Below are 19368 nucleotides of genomic sequence, written 5' to 3'. Positions count from 1 at the left end.
TCTATAATCTATAAAAAAGTTTTTTAAATAGTAGAAGAGCATAACTTGACTTAACTGAAGGGACCCGATCCCTTTCACACCTCGTTTCATCAGGGGATCAAAAGGAGAAAAAATGCTGTTTGTGACAACCACTTAAGGAATCTTTTTTGGACTTCGGACATTCATATTGTCATCTGGTTACTGTGGATGGGCAGACTAGATGGGCCATTTGGCTTTTATCTGCCATCATGTTTCTATGTTTCTATGAAATGAACTATTGAAAACTCCTGCTTGAGTGTTTTGCCAAATAGCTCACTAACCTCTTTGTTTTGGAGGGCCATGAGCTTTGAAGTTGGTGCGAAGTATTTTTGCACTATGACTGGGGTGAAATGTTGTTCTGAAAATAAACTGAGCAGTCTATGAAGTGGTGGAGAGTTATACAAAAAAGGTTTTGAGGTTCTATAGGAACAGTTCACCAAAATATAGATCCACAAAAAGGGTTTATTTTCAGAACAACATTTCACCCCAGTCATAGTGCAAAAACACTTCACACCAACTTCAAAACTCATGGCCTTCCAAAACAAAGAGGTTAGTGAGCTATTTGGCAAAACACTCAAGCAGGAGTTTTCAGTAGTTTATTTCATAGAAACATGATAGCAGATAAAGGCCAAATGGCCCATCTAGTCTGCCCATCCACAGTAACCATTATCTCTTCCTCTCTCGAAGAGATCCCAAGTGCCTATCCCAGGCTTTCTTGAATTCAGAGACAGTCTCTCTCTCCACTACCTCTTCCAGGAGACTGTTCCACGCATCTACCACCCTTTCTGTAAAAAAGTATTTCCTTATATTACTCCTGAGCCTATCACCACTTAACTTCATTCTGTGTCCCCCCTCTCATTACAGAGCTTCCTTTCAAATGAAAGAGATTCGACTCATGTGCATTTACATTACGTAAGTATTTAAACTTCTTTCATATCTCCCCTCTCCTGCCTTTCCTCCAAAGTATACAGATTGAGATTTTTAAGTCTGTCCCCATACACCTTATGATGAAGGCCATGCACCATTTTAGTAGCCTTCCTCTGGACCAACTCCATCCTTTATATATCTTTTTGAAGGTGTGGCCTCCAGAATTGTACACAATATTCTAAATGATGTCTCACCAGAGACTTATATGGGGCATCAATACCTTCTTTTTCCTACTGGCCATACCTCTCCCTACTTCATTTTAGTAAAACTTCCCAAGCAAAGGAAAACATGGCCAAGGCCACGGCCTGAGCTCTGGCATCTTTAGAAAAAGAGTCCGGAACCTTTTCTTCTTTTCACATCTTTCATCAAATAATGCAGGTAATAATACCCTGGATTATGCCAATACTGAACTCCACCATATCCTGTTCAGTGTGGAGGGAACAAACCACCCAATTGATTAGCTCTTTTCAATCCTTCCCCACTCCCTTCCAGAGGTTACTACTGCTATCAGCCCCAGGGCTGGAATTCAGATTCACACTTGTCTGTCTTACTATCGTCTGCAATCACTGGGATACACAGAGATTCAATAAATCATGGTTCATTGCATTAGCTTTACAATTCCCTTCATAACATATTGCATTACTTGAGCCTGTTTTCAAAGTATCCAAAGCCTCTCTCCTGGCTTGCTTATAGTTCTGCTGATTTGAACACAAAACACAGTCAACAGCACTTCAGACAGCCTGTTTCACCCAGGAGTTTGGAAATTTACCCCTTTCGGAAGCAATCACTCCCAGGCCATTTCCTCTGCCTCTGGAGCCTCTGAGCAGTATTCTACACAGTCCATGGGTTCAGTATTGTCAATTATCTTGGTATTCTCCCCAGAACCAGTAGATGGCTGCTCTTCAAAATCATTTGCCTCAAAGAAGTTTAAATCCTGATAAACAGGTAGGGTGAACTCACCTAGTTTCTTTTGTGAGTTAGATCTAGGAGCTGGAACAGGCTGGTTTCCTAGGCTCTTTCCCCGTGTGTGCTCTGCATAGCTCCACCTTCTGACTGAGCCCTAAGTGTTTTAACCACCCTCCCAGGTGTGTACTGGCTCCTGATTGGTGGGGAAGTTCTGGAATTTGAAACTTGAGTAGAAGCTACTTGTTGCTTGCTGCAATGTGTTCCTGTCTTTATGTCCCTTTCTTTAGAGTTTCCTAAAGTGGTTTGGGCTTCTGGACTTCAGAGAGGATAAATAGGCCTTTGTAACTGAGGACTTTTTGTTTTGTGTCAGCTGTGCCCTGCCTGAGCAGGGAGCTTGCTGCCTGTTGTGCAGGGAACTCTTCTTCAAGATCATGGAGGTAGGACTTTTCTTGCACACAGTCTCGTCCTTTTTGCTAAAGGTTGTTTTGGTGTTTCATATCAATCAAGAGGTAAGATTGCTAGCAATCCAGATCACAGGGTCAAAGAAAAAAGACCAGATTCTGAGGAAAGTGAATGTGAGAAGAGTCCTCCTACATTCTCTGGAGATCACCAATGAGTTCCGACTGTCGGACCATCTATTTGTGCTCACCAGTCAGGCTAGATCTGGTAGACTGGTGTCTAAGGCTACCATCTCAAGATGGATAAGGAAGGCAATCTTATCAGCATATATTGATATGGTAAGCAATTGCTTGTCTCCTTGAAAGCACATTCCACAAGAAGCGTGGCTACTTCATGGGCAGAAGCTTGGGCGATTTCCTCAGGGAGATTTATAGGGCAGTGACCTAGTCCACTCTGCATATGTTCTCCAAGTTCTACAGAGTGGACGTGACAGTACAGGAGAACACCATCTTCAGTGGCATAGAGAGGGTGAGAGGTGCCCATGGCGGTCGTGCCCCTCCCCATCCTTCTTCTCTGTCCCCACCCCATCTGCTCCATCACCCACCCTCCTGCCGTGCACGTGTGTACCCTCCCACTCCCCTGTATCTTGTTAATGTTCATGGTGTGAGCAGAAACCCCAACATGTTGCTCGCACCAGCGTCAGCTCTTCCTCTGATATCTCTTCCTAGGTGCGGGTCCAGAAAGTGACATCAGAGGAAGAGCCAATGCTGGCATGAGCAGCAGGTTGGGGTTGCTGCTCGTGCTGTGAATGTTAATGAGGTATGGGGAAGGGAAATGGCATGCACGGTAGTGGTGAAGCAGAGAAGGAGTGGGGGCAGAGAGGAGGATGGCACCCTCACAAAGCTAGCGCCTGGGGCAGACAACCCCCCCCCCTACTACGCCACTGGGTGCAGAGGTCCCGTCCTAGTTTTCTGGGATATCTTTTTTACACTTCTACTGTCCAGAATGATATACCTATTGGACAAGAAAAAGAGATTAGGTTCTTACCTTGCTAATATCTTTTCTAGTAGATAGGTGCATCATTCTGGAACCCCACCCTGTCAGTTATTTACTCTGCCTGCCTACTGTCTCAATCAGGAAGTTTGAGTCAAAACTGAGATTTTGATGTCAATCAGATCTCAAGGATATGAAGAATGATCTATTGTTATAACATATTGGGAGAAAGTTTGAGCTTCATAAATGTTTCTGATTGGTTATTTCAATGTGTCAATTGTTCAATTAAAATGCATAACTTTCAGAGCAGAACAGATCTGTTGTTCGTGGAGTTTCTTCGTACTCTTCCTTCTTATGTGCTTTTATATAGGGCTATTGTCTACTTTGGTACAAACTGAAGGGGGCAGCAGATCAGCCTGCTGGAAAAGGAAGAGGATTTTAAAACCTGGAATGAATTCCTTCTGCATGACTCCCGAGCGTGGGGAGAATATCCTACTATCCAGAATGACACACCTATCTGCTAGAAAAAGGTATAAGCAAGGTAAGAACCTAATCTCTTTATGCCATAGCTTACGGTAGATGAATTTCATATCTGAAGGTTTCTCCACATAGAGACACATATATTTATGTTTTTTCCACTAGCCATCTTTCTTTCATTTTTGGAATTCTTTTGTAATATTATTGTTAGTGAAATATATATAATTTTGTGACTGATATTGTACCCTGGGTTTTCTTGTGAGAAGATGTTTCTAGTTACCAATGGTCTAGGACAGGGGTGTCCAATGTCGGTCCTTGAGGGCCGCAGTCCAGTCGGGTTTTCAGGATTTCCCCAATGAATATACATGAGGTCTATTTGCATGCACTGCTTTCATTGTATGCTAATAGATCTCATGCATATTCACTGGGGAAATCCTGAAAACCCGACTGGACTGCGGCCCTCGAGGACCGACATTGGACACCCCTGGTCTAGGGTTTTGTAGTACATCCATCTCCATAGAGTAAACAAAGCATACAAAGTGGCCTCTATATTAAACGTTCTCAACCAGTACTTAGAATCATCTAGTTTGGTTTTTAAGATTTCACAATGAATATGCATGAAATATGGAAATCTCACTTGTGCCTATTCATTGTGGGCTATTTTAAAGGTTAGAAAAGTACATAAAGATAAAAGGAAAAGAAGGCCGCTTTGGTTCTCAAATGTAGTAGCTGAAAAGGTAAAGAAAAAAAGATTAGCCTTCATAAATTACATTGCAGAAAGAGAAAGATAGGCAAAAATATGTGGAAAAGATATGAGAAGCTGATAAAGCTGTTAGAAAGCAAAGATGCAAATGGAAGAAAAGATAGCCAATAAGGTAAAATTCGGTAAAATTGGGGGACAAGACAATTTTTAGGTATGTATGTGATAGGAGGAAGTGTCAAAATGGTATTGTGAGGCTCAAGGGTGAAGAGGACAAATATGCAGAAACTGATAAGGATAACAATTTTTTCTGCTCTGTGTTCACGGATGAAAGACCAAAGGCTGAACCGCAGAAAACAAATGCAAATGGATGTATGGCTGACCAGGATAGATCCTCAGAAGACTGTTTTTGAGGAGCTAGCTAAATTAAAAATAGACAAAGCGAGGGACCTGATGGGATATATCTGAGAGTACTCAAGGAACTCAGAGAGGTTCTGGCAGCTCCATTGTCTCATCTTTATAATGCTACTTTAGAGTCTGCAGTGGTCCCAGAGGAATAGAAAAGGGTGGATGTGGACACTCTATGCAAGAGCGGAAGTAAGGAGGAGGCTGGGAATTACAGGTTGGTCAGTCTGACTTTGGTAGTGAGTAAACTAACGGAAATGCTTCTTAAGCAGGGGATAGTGAGATTTCTAGAATAGAATGGACTGCTGGACCTAAGGCAGCATGGTTTTATGAGAGGCAGGTTCCTGTCAGACAAATCTGATTGATTTTTTTTGACTGGGTGATCAAACAGTTGGATATGGGAGGGGCACTAGATATGGTATACAGTGGAACCTCGGTTTGCGAGTGTTTTGCCTTCTGGCTCTCGAGAGAACGAGAGCCAGAAGGCCTTGAGCATATGCAGATGCTCAAGGCCCGGCCCAGGCAAGAGGCGGGAGCTTGCTTTCACTCTCACAACCAGCAGAAGGGGTAAGGAGCGTGTTTGAGAGGAAGGGCGGGCGGATGCCGCTTTCAGCACGGGGGTGCGATGCGGTTCTCGTGGGGGGGAGCGTTCGTGGGGGGGAGTCGCAATGCCAGTTAGAGCAGGGGGGAGGGGGTGATGGAGCAACGCCGGTAGCCTCGGGTGGGGGGGGGGTTGGTGGAACCAATCAAAGCGAGTGTCCATTCATTCCTATGGGGAAACTTGCTTTGATATACAAGTAACTTGATTTACGAGCATGCTTCTGGAACGAATTATGCTTGTAAACCAAGGTGCCACTGTACTTGGGTTTTGGCATAGCCTTTGACACGCTGCCATATAGGCGGTTCATAAATTAACTGAGTGCCCTCAGAATAGGCCCTAAAGTGACGAACTGAATTAAAAGCTGGTTAAGTGGAAGAAGACAAAGGGTAGTGATAAATGGAGTTTGCTTGGATGAAAAGGATGTTGTTTATTGAGTGCCGCAGAGATCTGTCCTTGGACCAGTTCATTTTAACATCTGAGTGATATTGCAGAAGGACTGTCTGGTAAAGTTTGTCTTTTTGCGGGTGATACCAAACTCTATTATACAGTAGATACCTTGGAGGGTGTAGATAATATGAGGTAGGATCTAGTGAAGCTTGAAGAATGGTTTGGTAATTAGCAACTAAGATTTAATACTAAAAAATGCAGGGTCATACGCGTTGGCTGTATAAATCCAAGAGAATGGTATTGTATAGGAGGTGAAGTACTTCTGTGTTTGAAAGAAGAGTGGGGCTTGTGGGTGACTGTCTGATGATCAAAACAGGAAGAAAAGACGATAGTCAAAGTCAGGAGGATGCTAGGGTGCATAGATATAGCCAGGAGAAAAAAGGAGTTGATTGCGCCATTGTGTAAGTCTCTGGTGAGTCCTCATTTGGAATACTGTGTGCAGTTCTTGAGACCGCACCTTCAAAAAGATATAAATAGGATGAGGCTATACGATGGGAGGGAGGATACTGGGGGAAGGCAACCTAGAAAAAGACTTGAGAGTATTGGTGGATACAACGATGAAGCCAGCGGCACAATGTGCAGTGGCCTCAAAGAAAACAAACAGAATGTTGGGCATTATCAAAAAAGGTATCACTACCAGAACGAAGGAAGTTATCCTGCTGCTGTATCGAGCGATGGTGCGCCCGCATCTGGAGTACTGCATCCAATACTGGTTGCCGTACCTTAAGAAGGATATGGCGATACTCGAGAGGGTCCAGAGAAGAGCAACAAAGATGATAAAAGGCATGGAAAACCTTTCATATGCTGAAAGGCTAGAGAAGCTGGGGCTCTTTACCCTGGAAAAGCAGAGACTTAGAGGGGACATGATAGAGACTTATAAAATCATGAAAGGCATAGAGAAGGTGGAGAGGGACAGATTCTTCAGACTAGCGGGGACATCAAAAACAAGAGCGCATTCAGAAAAACTGAAAGGAGACAGATTCAAAACAAATGCTAGGAAGTTCTTCTTCACTCAGAGGGTGGTGGACACCTGGAATGCGCTTCTAGGAGAGGTGATAGGACAGAGTACAATATTGGGTTTCAAAAAGAGATTGGATGACTTCTTGAAGGAGGAAGGGATTACAGGGTATAGATAGAGGGTTACTATACAGGCTACTTCAGGATTAGGGTATAAACAATTTAGGTGGTGGAGAACTTACAGGTCATGGACCTGGGGGGCCGCCGCGGGAACGGACTGCTGGGCACGATGGATCCCTAGTCTGACCCGCAGAGGCAATGCTTATGTTCTTATGTTCTTATGAGGTCGGTCCAGAGGGCTGCTACAAAATTGGTTAGTGGTTTCTCTCATAAAGCATATGGGGACAGACTTAGAAAATTCAATATTAATTCTATTGTTCTTGGCATTGAACTGTCCTTGACGACCTGTACTGTACTTTTGTTGTCTAGCTTATACTCATTTTGACACCAGTATTATACAATTCAATTGATATCTAATAACTCTCTTTTGTTGCACACGTCTGACCATTTCCATTGTTTTTCTTCTCTGTTTTTGTTTCGGTAGGACGTTTCCTACCTGTTTGATTTTAGGACATTGATGGACAAAATGTATTATACTAATTTCGATGTTTTGGAACATTGGTCATCTATGTCTAATTGTTGTAAAATATTTTAAATTTGACAATAAAGAGGATTGAACTGAAAAAAAAGAAAATTCAATATGTATATTCTGGAAGAAAGGGATATGAATGATAGAGATGTTTAAATATCTCCGTGGCATTAATGTACAGGAGGATGAGTGTTTTTCAAATGAAGAAAAACTCTGGAGTGAGAGGGCATAGGATAAAGTTAAGAGGTGAGAGGCTCAGGAGTAATCAAAGGGAATACCTTTTTACAGAAAAGGTGGTAGAAGTGTGGAATAGTCTCCCGGTAGAGGTCTTGGAGACAAAGACTGTGTCTGAATTCAAGAAAGCATGGGACAGAAACCTGGGATCTCTTAGGGAGAGGAGAGGATACTGGATACTACGGACGGGCAGATTGGATGGGCAATTTGGCCTTTATCTCCCGTCATATTTCTATATCTCTATATCCTAAAAGCCTGGTTGCCTGGGTTTATCCTAAGGTCCGAGTTGAGAACCTCTGTTTTAAATCTATGACTGATCACCCTTCTCAGACAATACCTTCTTTTAAGCAAGGCAGTTGAATATCATCTATTTTATCTAGAAGTGCTCCAAGACTAATGCTGCTTAAAGACTGGCCCAGTGAATTTAAATATGTCATCATTTGCATGATGTGCCTCTTACCAGGAGCTAAGACAATTTTAGACTAGTGTCACATGTACTTGAAGCACAGATTATGACTGTCACATCTCAAGATAAGTTCCTACGTAATCATTTTTGTCACACATTCAAACCTATATTTAATCAGGTACACTAATTTGTTGTGTTGTAAAGTCATGAAACTGTATTATCTTAACCACAGAATCATTAAACATCAAAAGACAGGCTGCACATTTGTAAGACTATAGTTGAATCACTGCCTCTGTGCCTGATTACAACAAGGACACAAAAGAATTTTCATGCAAAGTTCAAGGAAATTCAATCGAGGTAGAGACTACAGAATAACAGCCTTCTTGAGTTCTGGGTGCTGCCACAGTAGCAAAGATGATATTTAATGAATTTTACATTGACCAGACATTAATTATAACAACTGTCAGATATTGCATGCCGTATGACAGAATAGCAATTTAATTTAACACTATATGATGTGTGTCTGAAGGCTGGTGATCAGAAGTCAAACCGAATTAAAAGAAAATTTCAGTGTACAGTATAATTCTGGATGCTGAAATGACCAATGCCAAGCTCTTGTGACAAACTCTTCTCATTGCTGCTCTTTTTTCTATTCTTTGGGCTGCTAATTTCTCTTTCCTTCTTTCTTTCAACATTTTCTTTCCCTGTATTTTATTTCAGGAGCTAAACTATGCATAGCAGGCTCAATGTGAACATCAGTCCTGCTTAAGCATTTTATACCGCAGTGTATTAAACAACAATAGAGTATTCTTCAGTGAATGACAAATCCCCCCCCCCTCAAGAATTCAAAATCCAGAGATAATTTGCATCAGTGTCAGTGCTATAATATAAAAACCCAGGAGGGAAAGGGAGCATTGTCAGCATTGCCCTGAAGGCAGGTAGGGTTGGACAGCACTGGAGCTCCCACGGGAGAGAGTTCCAGAGCTAGGGTCCTGCTACAGGGAAAGATCTGTCGGCTGTCGAAGCCAGACGGGCTTTAGAGACAGATAACATGTTCTTTTCAGCAGACCATGGAGAGGGAGAAGGAACAGGTGGTTGATTAAAAGGGAGATCCTTCTAGCTTATCAGCAAATCTGGTGCAGAAAGGTTTATAATGAAAGTGAGATTTTTTCTTGAAGCAGCAATGCATGCAGATTTCATAGTGATCATCTTTTATGCAGTGTAAGAAGAAGTGAAAAACTCACTTTACATATTTTCACAGGCTGCCTTTGTAAAGTAGCACTTTATAGTTCCTTCTTGCTTTATTAAGGGAGAAACATTATCCAGGCTACTTTCAAAGACTGAATTTATGGACAGTTTATTTAGTTTTCATTTGAAAATCCTCTTCTCTCCTTTTAGTAATCTCATTTCTTAATCTAGTTCTTTTAGAAACAAAGAAAGTGATTTTAGAAGGACTAGGGCAGTGTTTCTCAACTTCTTCAAGTCAAGTACCCCCTAAGTCTAACAAATATCAACTGAGTACCCCCAACCATTGACCACCCAATTTCTTCCATTCATTTTTCATATACACACAATATGCAAAGCAGATATAAATTCTCAAAACTGACACATTTCAATTACTATATTGAAAATAAAATAATTTCCCATATCTTTGTTCTCTGGTGATTTTATTTTTCTAATAATTTTTTCCCAGTCTCTGGCTGAACTTCCTTTTGTCTGTGCTCTTAACTGTGTTTCTAGGGCCTTCTTATCCATTGACTGTTTTTCTCTCTTTCTTCACTTTCTGCCCTGCATTCATCTTTGGCATTAACTTTTAACATTCAACTTTTTTCCATTTTTCTGCTTTCTTCACAAAATATACTTTTCCTTGTCTTACCTTCCCTTCTTATCTCTCTCTCCTTCCCTCCCCATTTCCATGGTCCAACATCTATCTCCTCTCCTTCCCACAGTCTGACATCTCTCTCAACTATTACTACTATTATAAATTATTTCTATAGTGCTACCAGACTCCCCACCTTACTGTTACTGTTTGCTTCCCTTCCATTCCCTGGTCTGACATCTCTCCCTTCCTTGAGTCATCTCTTCTCCTCCAACCCCCAGTATAACATTTCTCTCTCCCTTCTTTCTTTCTACCCTCTGCCAGTCCATCTCCTCTCCCTTCCTGTTTTCTGGCCCCTCTCTCAGTCCATTTCTTTTTCTCTGCCTCCTGCATGCTTTCTCTCCTCTAGTCTTCATTCCCTCTCCCAACCAACATTTCTCTCTCTCTCCATGAGTCCAACTTTTCACTCTCTGCCTTCATCCCCTTCCCCTAAGTGTGACATTTCTCCTTAACTTTCTGCCCTCTCCATCCATCTCTCCCTCTCTCTATATATGAGTCCAACACATTCTTCCTCATGCACACTTTCTCCCCTTCCCTCAAGTGTGATACTTCCTTCCCAACCTCCAGTCCATCTCTCCCCAACCCCACTAACTACTAATATGCTCTCTCCCACTGCACCATTTCTCCCTCTCTCAAAACTCTCATAATTTACTTTACTTCCTTTCCCCCAACCCCACTCACAACTAATATGTTCTCTCCCTATCCACCATCTCACCCTCACCTTCAGCATGCAGCACCTTTCCTTTCCTTCCCTTTCTCCTTCAAGTCCAGCAGCACCTTTCCTTTCCCTTCCCCTTCTGCCAGGTCCAGCAGCACCTCTTCTCCCTTCCCTTTCCCTCCCAGCACTTGGAGTATTGTGTTCAATTTTGGAGTCTGTATCTGGCGAAGGACATAAAAAGACTTGAAGCGTTCCAGAGGAAGGTGATGAAAGTGATAGGAAGTTTGTGCCAGAAGACATATGAGGAGAGACTGGAAGCCCTGACTATGTATACCCTAGAGGAAAGAAGGGACAAGGGAGATATAATTCAGACGTTCAAATACTTCAAAGGTATTAACGTAGAACAAAATCTATCCCAAAGAAAGGAAAATGGTAAAACCAAGGTCATAATTTGAGGCTGAGGAGTGGTTGATTCAAGAATAATGTTAGGAAATTCTTCTTTACGAAGAGGGTGGTTTATGCGTGGAATGAGCTCCCAAGGGAGGTGGTGGAGAAGAAAACGGTGACAGAGGATCTCTAATCAGAAAATAATGGGTATACATTGAAGGAACTAAGGCCAGTACTGGGCAGGTTTGCACGGTCTGTGTCCCCCATATATGTACATTCAATTGAGGTCAAGCTGGAGTGAGCTTTGATGGAGACTCCAGTAGATGAACCTAAGCACACTATTAGGCAGGGCTCTGGGTTTCTGGCCCAGAAATATCTAAGAAAAAGGACCGTGTAAACTAAATCAATTTATGGAGCATGTATGGTTGGGCAGACTGGAAGGACCATTTGGGTCTTTTTCTGCCATCATTACTATGTTACTATGAATTAGCAGTAAGAGGGTGAAAAGACTTTAAGTGCTCACTGGTGTCGGATTTTAGATAACTCTTGTCTGGTCACCACAATTGTAAGCTATCATTAGTCTTTTTTTCAAACCTACTAGTTATACAGTATGGGGCTCATAATTGAAAGAGAAAAATGTCCCAAAACTGGCCTAAGTCGGCACTTGGACGAACATTGACAAAATACGTCCAAGTGCCGATAATAAAAACAGGTTTTGGATGTATTTCTAAACGACCTAGGCCTTCATAGTGCCACTTAACGACCATAGCTAAATGGGGCGTTTCAAGAGGAATGTCAAGGGCGTGAGTTGGGCAGGACTTGGGCCAGCTTAGACTTAGCCGTACTGCATGTATAACCGAAAGTTATACAGCACAGGATCGACGGAACTTGGACGTTGTGACTTAGACCATGTAAAACATGGTCTGTCACAAAAACCCACCTAAAGTGACCAGATAAGCACTGCAAACACATAATACAGACCCCCACACACTACCCCAGTGATCACTGACCCCTCCTACCACCATAAAAAAATTAATCACAGCGTGAAAATTGTGCCTCTAGTCCATCATCACCTGGCAGCCCAGCATAGGAAAGCCTAGACGTGCTGCACAGAGGTGTCTTAAGCCATCTTGGGGATGGGTTAGGGACCCATGGAGAGGAGGACCCATGCCCATAACCCCTGTAATCACTGCATTGACATTGAAACATGTGCTCTCCCCTATACACCCCCAAAACCCTTTTGTACTGACATATAGCTGGCTCCTGCAGCGATAAAGGCTATTGGGGTGGTAGATAAGTGGGTCTAGGGGATTCTGGAAGTGGTTTGGGGAGCTCACCATGACATATAAGGGAGCTGTAGTGAGATGAAGACATGGCACCCTTTTTGTAAAGTTCACAGCAGTGCCCTGTAAGGTACCCCACTATTTAGGTGCCATGTCTGGTTGTTCAGTCCATCACTTTGTAGACCCCTTCCACGTCCAAAAGGTCTGTTTTTGGGCATTTTTTTCTTGGACGTAAAGTTGGACGAAAATGTGGTATAAAGATGGAAAATTTAGCAGCTTGGACGATCATATCGGTAGGATGTATAGTTAGATGATTTTTGAAATGGAAAATAATTTGGATGTATTTTTCAAAAATGTGTCCTAAGCTGTTTTTTACTTTGGTTGACTTGTGACTTGGACGAAAACGGACTTAGACATTCCTTTCGATTATGACCCTCCACATGTACTACTAAACACTTTTGAGCTACGTATTGACATTTAACAATTACTTAGCATTTTGCTAGAAGCTGGTGGGTGAACAGCCGGGACCTTTATTTTTCCAAAATTCTATTTTTTCTCAACAGAGCGTCCCCGTTTCAAGGGGGCATTTGAACAATTCTCCAATGTTTACAGTCAACATTATTTTTCATAATGTATGTTAGATTTTCTTGGAAATCTGGGACATAAGAACATATGAACATAAGAATTGCCACTGCTGAGTCAGACCAGTGGTCCATCATGCCCAGCAGTCCACTCACGCGGCGGCCTTCTGGTCTAAGATCAGCACCCTAACTGAGACTAACCCTACCAGCGCACGTTCTTGTTCAGCAGAAACTTGTCTAACTTTGTCTTGAATCCTTGGAGGGTGTTTTCCCCTATAACAGCCTCTGGAAGAGCGTTCCAGCTCTCTACCACTCTCTGGATGAAGAAGAACTTCCTTACGTTTGTACAGAATCTATCCCCTTTCAACTTTAGAGAGTGCCCTCTTGTTCTCCCTACCTTGGAGAGGGTGAACAACCTGTCCTTATCTACTAAGTCTATCCCCTTCAGTACCTTGAATGTTTCGATCATGTCCCCTCTCAATCTCCTCTATTCGAGAGAGAAGAGGCCAAGTTTCTTTAATCTTTCGCTGTACGGCAGCTCCTCCAGCCCCTTAACCATCTTAGTCGCTCTTCTCTGGACCCTTTTGAGTAGTACCGTGTCCTTCTTCATGTACGGCGACCAGTGCTGGACGCAGTACTCCAGGTGAGGGCGTACCATGGCCCGGAACAGCGGCATGATAACCTTCTCTGATCTGTTCATGATCCCCTTCTTTATCATTCCTAGCATTCTGTTTGCCCTTTTTGCTGCTGCTGCACATTGTGTGGACGGCTTCATCGACTTGTCAATCAGAACTCCCAAGTCCCTTTCCTGGGAGGTCTCTCCAAGTACCGCCCCGGACATCCTGTATTCGTGCATGAGATTTTTGTTACCGACATGCATCACTTTACACTTATCCACGTTGAACCTCATCTGCCATGTCGATGCCCATTCCTCGAACTTGATTATGTCACGTTGCAGATCTTCGCAATCCCCCTGCGTTTTTACTACATGTGCTTGTGGTTGTAACAACCATTCTCTGTGATTGAATTTTGCTCTTTTGTAAGATCTCCTCAAAAGTGTTTTGGATATCCTCTCTTAAGTAGATTTTTTGCTAAAGTTCTAGACAATGTTTTAAAATCATCTGTACTAGAGTAAATTCTTCGATAGCGGAGGATCTGTGCTAATGGAGATTTTTCTTGAGGGATGGAGGGTGACAACTCTCATACTGTAGTAAGAATATTTAAGTCCATTTATACAGTACTTTTAATGAGCTATGAATCCATTGTTTCTAATGCAAGATAGTGTCAAGATTTTTTGATGAGTTCCAATTTAGCAGTTTCACATTATGCTGTCTATCTGAAATTTATTTTTAGTAATATGGCAAACCTAAGGCCAGATGGAGAGTATCCTGGAAAGTTGAAATATTCTCCTGGTTCTCAAGTGTTGCATTTCTAATGCCATATTTGTGCCCATTTATTAGGAATGGACAGAAAAGAGACACTGCTGGCATCAGATGGCATATATCACATTGGAGGAAGAGCAGAGGAATGCGCCCCAGATGTTGTAATTGATGTTGCTGGGGCTTGTGTAGTCTGGGACAGAGTTGTCATCTGGGTTTTTAAGACTTTAGCTCCTGAGGTAGTCTTTCTTCCCAGAGGTTGTACAGTATTGATTACATATTTTTGCTTTATAGTAATAAACCATATAGCTCCTTCATCTGTATCTATACCACACTTATACTTGTCAGCTCTTATGAGCTGATGGTTCCCTACATACTGGGTAAACCTATTGTACAAAGTTTATCCCCCTCCACTGTGGGATCCTGTTCCACACACAGACTGTCTTCACAGAGGAATTTTTCTTATGGTACTTGCTGCTCTGATTTCCTGATGAACCAAAGGAATATCCTGATTCTCTGGCTAAATACAAATATTTTTTTGAGTTCCACAAATTATATTGCTTGTATTCCAACAAGAGTACGGTAATACAAAAAGGCGGCTCAGGGCTGATAATTATTTGAATGTCTCAAAGTGGTTGCATACCTGATGTTTAAGTTTGTTTTCTTCTTTTCTCTGATTAGTTATAGACATCTTGTATTCTTACCAAAATTCAACAACCCATGAAGTTTTAGACTAAGGATTCTCAACCTAGTCATTGGGAAACCCAGTCAGTCAGGTTTTTGAGGATATCCACAATGAATATACATGTACATAAGATAAATCTGCAGGCACTACTTTCATGGTGTGCAAATTTATGCATATTTATTGTAGGTCCATTCCCAGGAATGAGTTGAGAACCACTGCAATGGTATAAACATTTGAAGATTAATGTATGTAAACCAACAAGGGGTTAGCAAAGAACGTGGGAATTTGATTTGACGGAGTGAAAAATCGATCCACTTGTACCTGTTCTACTCCACTCAGAATTATGTAGACTTCAATCATATCTCCCTTCAGCCATCTCTTTTCCAAGCTCAAGAGCCCTAACCATTTTAGTCTTTCCTTATACGAGAGGAGTTCCATCCTCTTTACTATCTTTGAACCTTTTCTAGCGCCACTATATCTTTCTGGTCTCTGCTGGGCTATGGTAAGCCAACTTCATATATTGAATATATTGGGGAACTCAGTGTTGGGATAAAGTCCTGTGATAAATGAAGACTGAAGTGTAGAACTGAATTAATGCTGGGCCTGTGAGGGAACAGACTTAGATCTTAAAAGAATATAAGAGTGTTCATTGTGCCTTCGAACCATGTTTGCCTGGGTGTTTGTGTTTGGATGTGAATGGTCAGCCAGGAGGATCTGGACTGGATCTGTCACACACCCCTCTTACAAAACCATAGTAGCAGCTGTCATGCAGCAAATATTCCAATGCCAGCCCATCGGGAGCCAGCCCAGAGAGAGGCACGCGTGCACCGCGCCGCCCCTCCCCCGAACCTGCGGGGTAACTTGTTAGGATCGCCGCCAGGGCCCAGCCACTACCATCGGGAGCCAGCCCAGAGAGAGGCACGCGTGCACCGCGCCGCCCCTCCCCCGAACCTGCGGGGTAACTTATTAGGATCGCCGCCAGGGCCCAGCCACTGCATCGGGAGCCAGCCCAGAGAGAGGCACGCGTGCACCGCGCCGCCCCTCTCCCGAACCTGCGGGATAACTTGTTAGGATCGCCGCCAGGGCCCAGCCACTACCATCGGGAGCCAGCCCAGAGAGAGGCACGCGTGCACCGCGCCGCCCCTCCCCCGAACCTGCGGGGTAACTTATTAGGATCGCCGCCAGGGCCCAGCCACTGCATCGGGAGCCAGCCCAGAGAGAGGCACGCGTGCACCGCGCCGCCCCTCCCCCGAACCTGCGGGGTAACTTGTTAGGATCGCCGCCAGGGCCCAGCCACTGCATCGGGAGCCAGCCCAGAGAGAGGCACGCGTGCACCGCGCCGCCCCTCCCCCGAACCTGCGGGGTAACTTGTTAGGATCGCCGCCAGGGCCCAGCCACTACCATCGGGAGCCAGCCCAGAGAGAGGCACGCGTGCACCGCGCCGCCCCTCCCCCGAACCTGCGGGGTAACTTGTTAGGATCGCCGCCAGGGCCCAGCCACTACCATCGGGAGCCAGCCCAGAGAGAGGCACGCGTGCACCGCGCCGCCCCTCCCCCGAACCTGCGGGGGAACTTATTAGGATCGCCGCCAGGGCCCAGCCACTGCATCGGGAGCCAGCCCAGAGAGAGGCACGCGTGCACCGCGCCGCCCCTCCCCCGAACCTGCGGGGTAACTTGTTAGGATCGCCGCCAGGGCCCAGCCACTACCATCGGGAGCCAGCCCAGAGAGAGGCACGCGTGCACCGCGCCACCCCTCCCCCGAACCTGCGGGGTAACTTATTAGGATCGCCGCCAGGGCCCAGCCACTGCATCGGGAGCCAGCCCAGAGAGAGGCACGCGTGCACCGCGCCGCCCCTCCCCCGAACCTGTTACTACACGACCTGGCACTAGCTGCACAACCAGCCCAGCTATCTTACTCCATATACTCAACTTGTTAGCACTAGGCTACCGTACGACTATCCTTCCCCAGAGATAAGCTTCCTCCACTTTATACCGTAAGTTCTCCCCTCACTTAAACCCCTCTCTCAATTCAACTCAGTTCCTTACTTCCAACTCTCTCTGTCTCCTCAACCAATTTCTCTACCTCTACCCATTTCCATTGCTACATAGGCAACAGTCCCTACTTCTCCCAATCCAAACCGCACACCTTTTCACACAACATGGCAATCTGCAATAAACAGCAACTACTCTTAGGGATACTATACCTATTATGCTCTACATGCTGGGGCAATGAAGACAACCCCCCCCCCCAACCCATGCACACCTACCCCATCTCCTGGCGCAGACCAGCCGAGCTAACTAAGCCTTCCAACCCTCTCCAACCCCTACAAAACCAGCCACAACAAGACCTCCATCAAATCAAAGTACTAAACACCACCCGCAAACACCGTAAACCTCACAGAAACAAGACCTGTAACAGAAACTTAAGAAAGATAACATACTCTGAAATCCCCACAGCTAACAGTTACGAAAACATTAAGGGATACTACCTAAATACCCGTTCAGTGAGAAACAAAGCACAAATAATAAATGATTGGATACTACAAACAAAACCTGATCTCCTATTCTTGACAGAAACATGGATGATCTCTGACAATGACACTATCATGAAAGAAATCCTTCCCCAGGGATACAAAATCATTCCACTATCAAGAAACTGGAAAAAAGGAGGAGGACTAGCGATCATCCTAAAAGACCACTTCAACTACATCAAGACAGACTCCAAATCATCTGAAAACCTTGAAATACTAACCTGCAAAATTACCAACGCACAGTTAGAAGAATCTCTAATTACAACTTTATTCTATATCCCACCCAAAAAATGGGCAAACGCTAAAGAGGAATTCGCCGAATTCCTTACCTTATCCACCCTAAAAGGATCATACAACCTGCTTCTGGGAGACATAAACACACATCTAGAACAACAGACAAAACCGGAAATATCCGAATTCGCCAACTTCCTAACATAACTAGACTTTCCAAACCCTGACACAGAAATAACCCACGAAAAAGGACACAAACTAGACTTAATCACCTTCTCCCACAAAGAAACAACAGATCCCAAAATACAATACTACCCAGGACCCTGGGAAAAATGCGTCTGGTCAGACCACTTCATTGGCAAGTTCAATCTACACTGGCTAAAACAGAACACACAACAAAAACGCAAAAACGTCAATACGAACACAATAACCAGCCGGGGCATTATTAACCCAACAGAATTCTGGACCCACTATGAATTACATCCCATAACTAATGATAATCAGGATTTCCCTACAAGATGGGAAACTTACAGCAAAGAACTCCTAGACCAAATAGCACCATATAAAACATACAAAAAGAAAAATAGACCACCAAACGAATGGTTTGACTGTGAACTATTAACCACCAAACAGGAACTAAGAAAATTGGAGAGAATCTGGCAAAAAACAAACAATGAGTTAGACAAGACAAACTGGAAACAAAAAATGAAAACATACAAAAATCTGATCAAAGAAAAACGCACTAAGCATTATGCAAAAAAAATTGGTACTTCAAAAATAAACAGCAAGGAATTGTTCAAACTAGTAAAAACAATAACCGATACAACACAAATACTGAAAAAGGACAATGAACCCACTCCATCGGCACAAACCCTAGCCAACTTCTTTCAAAATAAAACCGCTAACTTAAGAGCAACTCTACCCACTACCATAACAAATGCTCTTCAATACCTCGAACCTCACGACCAAGACACCAGAGTAGACATGATATGGGACCACCTCGAATATCCAAATTGGCATCAATTCCTAAATCTCTTCAACAAGTACACCAAAACTAACTGTCTACTTGATGCATGTCCCCCTAAAATCATGACAGTTTCCCCTCTAGAATTTAAAAAGGAACTATTTGAATGGCTAACATCCGCCTTCACAAGCGGAACACTAAACAAAAAATTGGGACACATACTAATCACTCCAATCCCCAAAGATCAGAAAACCTCTTCTGCTCTGACATCCAATTTCAGACCCATAGCAAACATTCCCCTTTTCACAAAGTTACAAGAAGGATTGGTCAACCTTCAACTAGTAAACTACCTGGACAAATTTAACATCCTTAGTGAACACCAATCAGGATTCAGGAAAGGATACAACACAGAAACTGTCTTAGCCTCCCTACTAAACCACCTTTATGATCTCTTTAGCAAAGGCAAAAGCGCACTAATTCTACAATTAGACCTCAGCAGCGCGTTCGACCTGGTAGACCATGAAATCATGCTACTTTGCCTTGAAATAATGGGAATTTCTGGAAAGGCAAAGAAATGGTTCCAAGAATTTCTATCAAACAGATCCTACCGAGTAATCAGCAATGGAAATTATTCCAAACCATGGAAAAACCCATCAGGCGTGCCTCAAGGTT

Source organism: Geotrypetes seraphini, chromosome 2, assembly GCF_902459505.1.
Source record: "Geotrypetes seraphini chromosome 2, aGeoSer1.1, whole genome shotgun sequence".
NCBI classification, from domain to species: domain Eukaryota; kingdom Metazoa; phylum Chordata; class Amphibia; order Gymnophiona; family Dermophiidae; genus Geotrypetes; species Geotrypetes seraphini.
The sequence above is the reverse complement of the archived record's forward strand: the minus strand, read 5'-3'. Positions refer to the sequence as shown.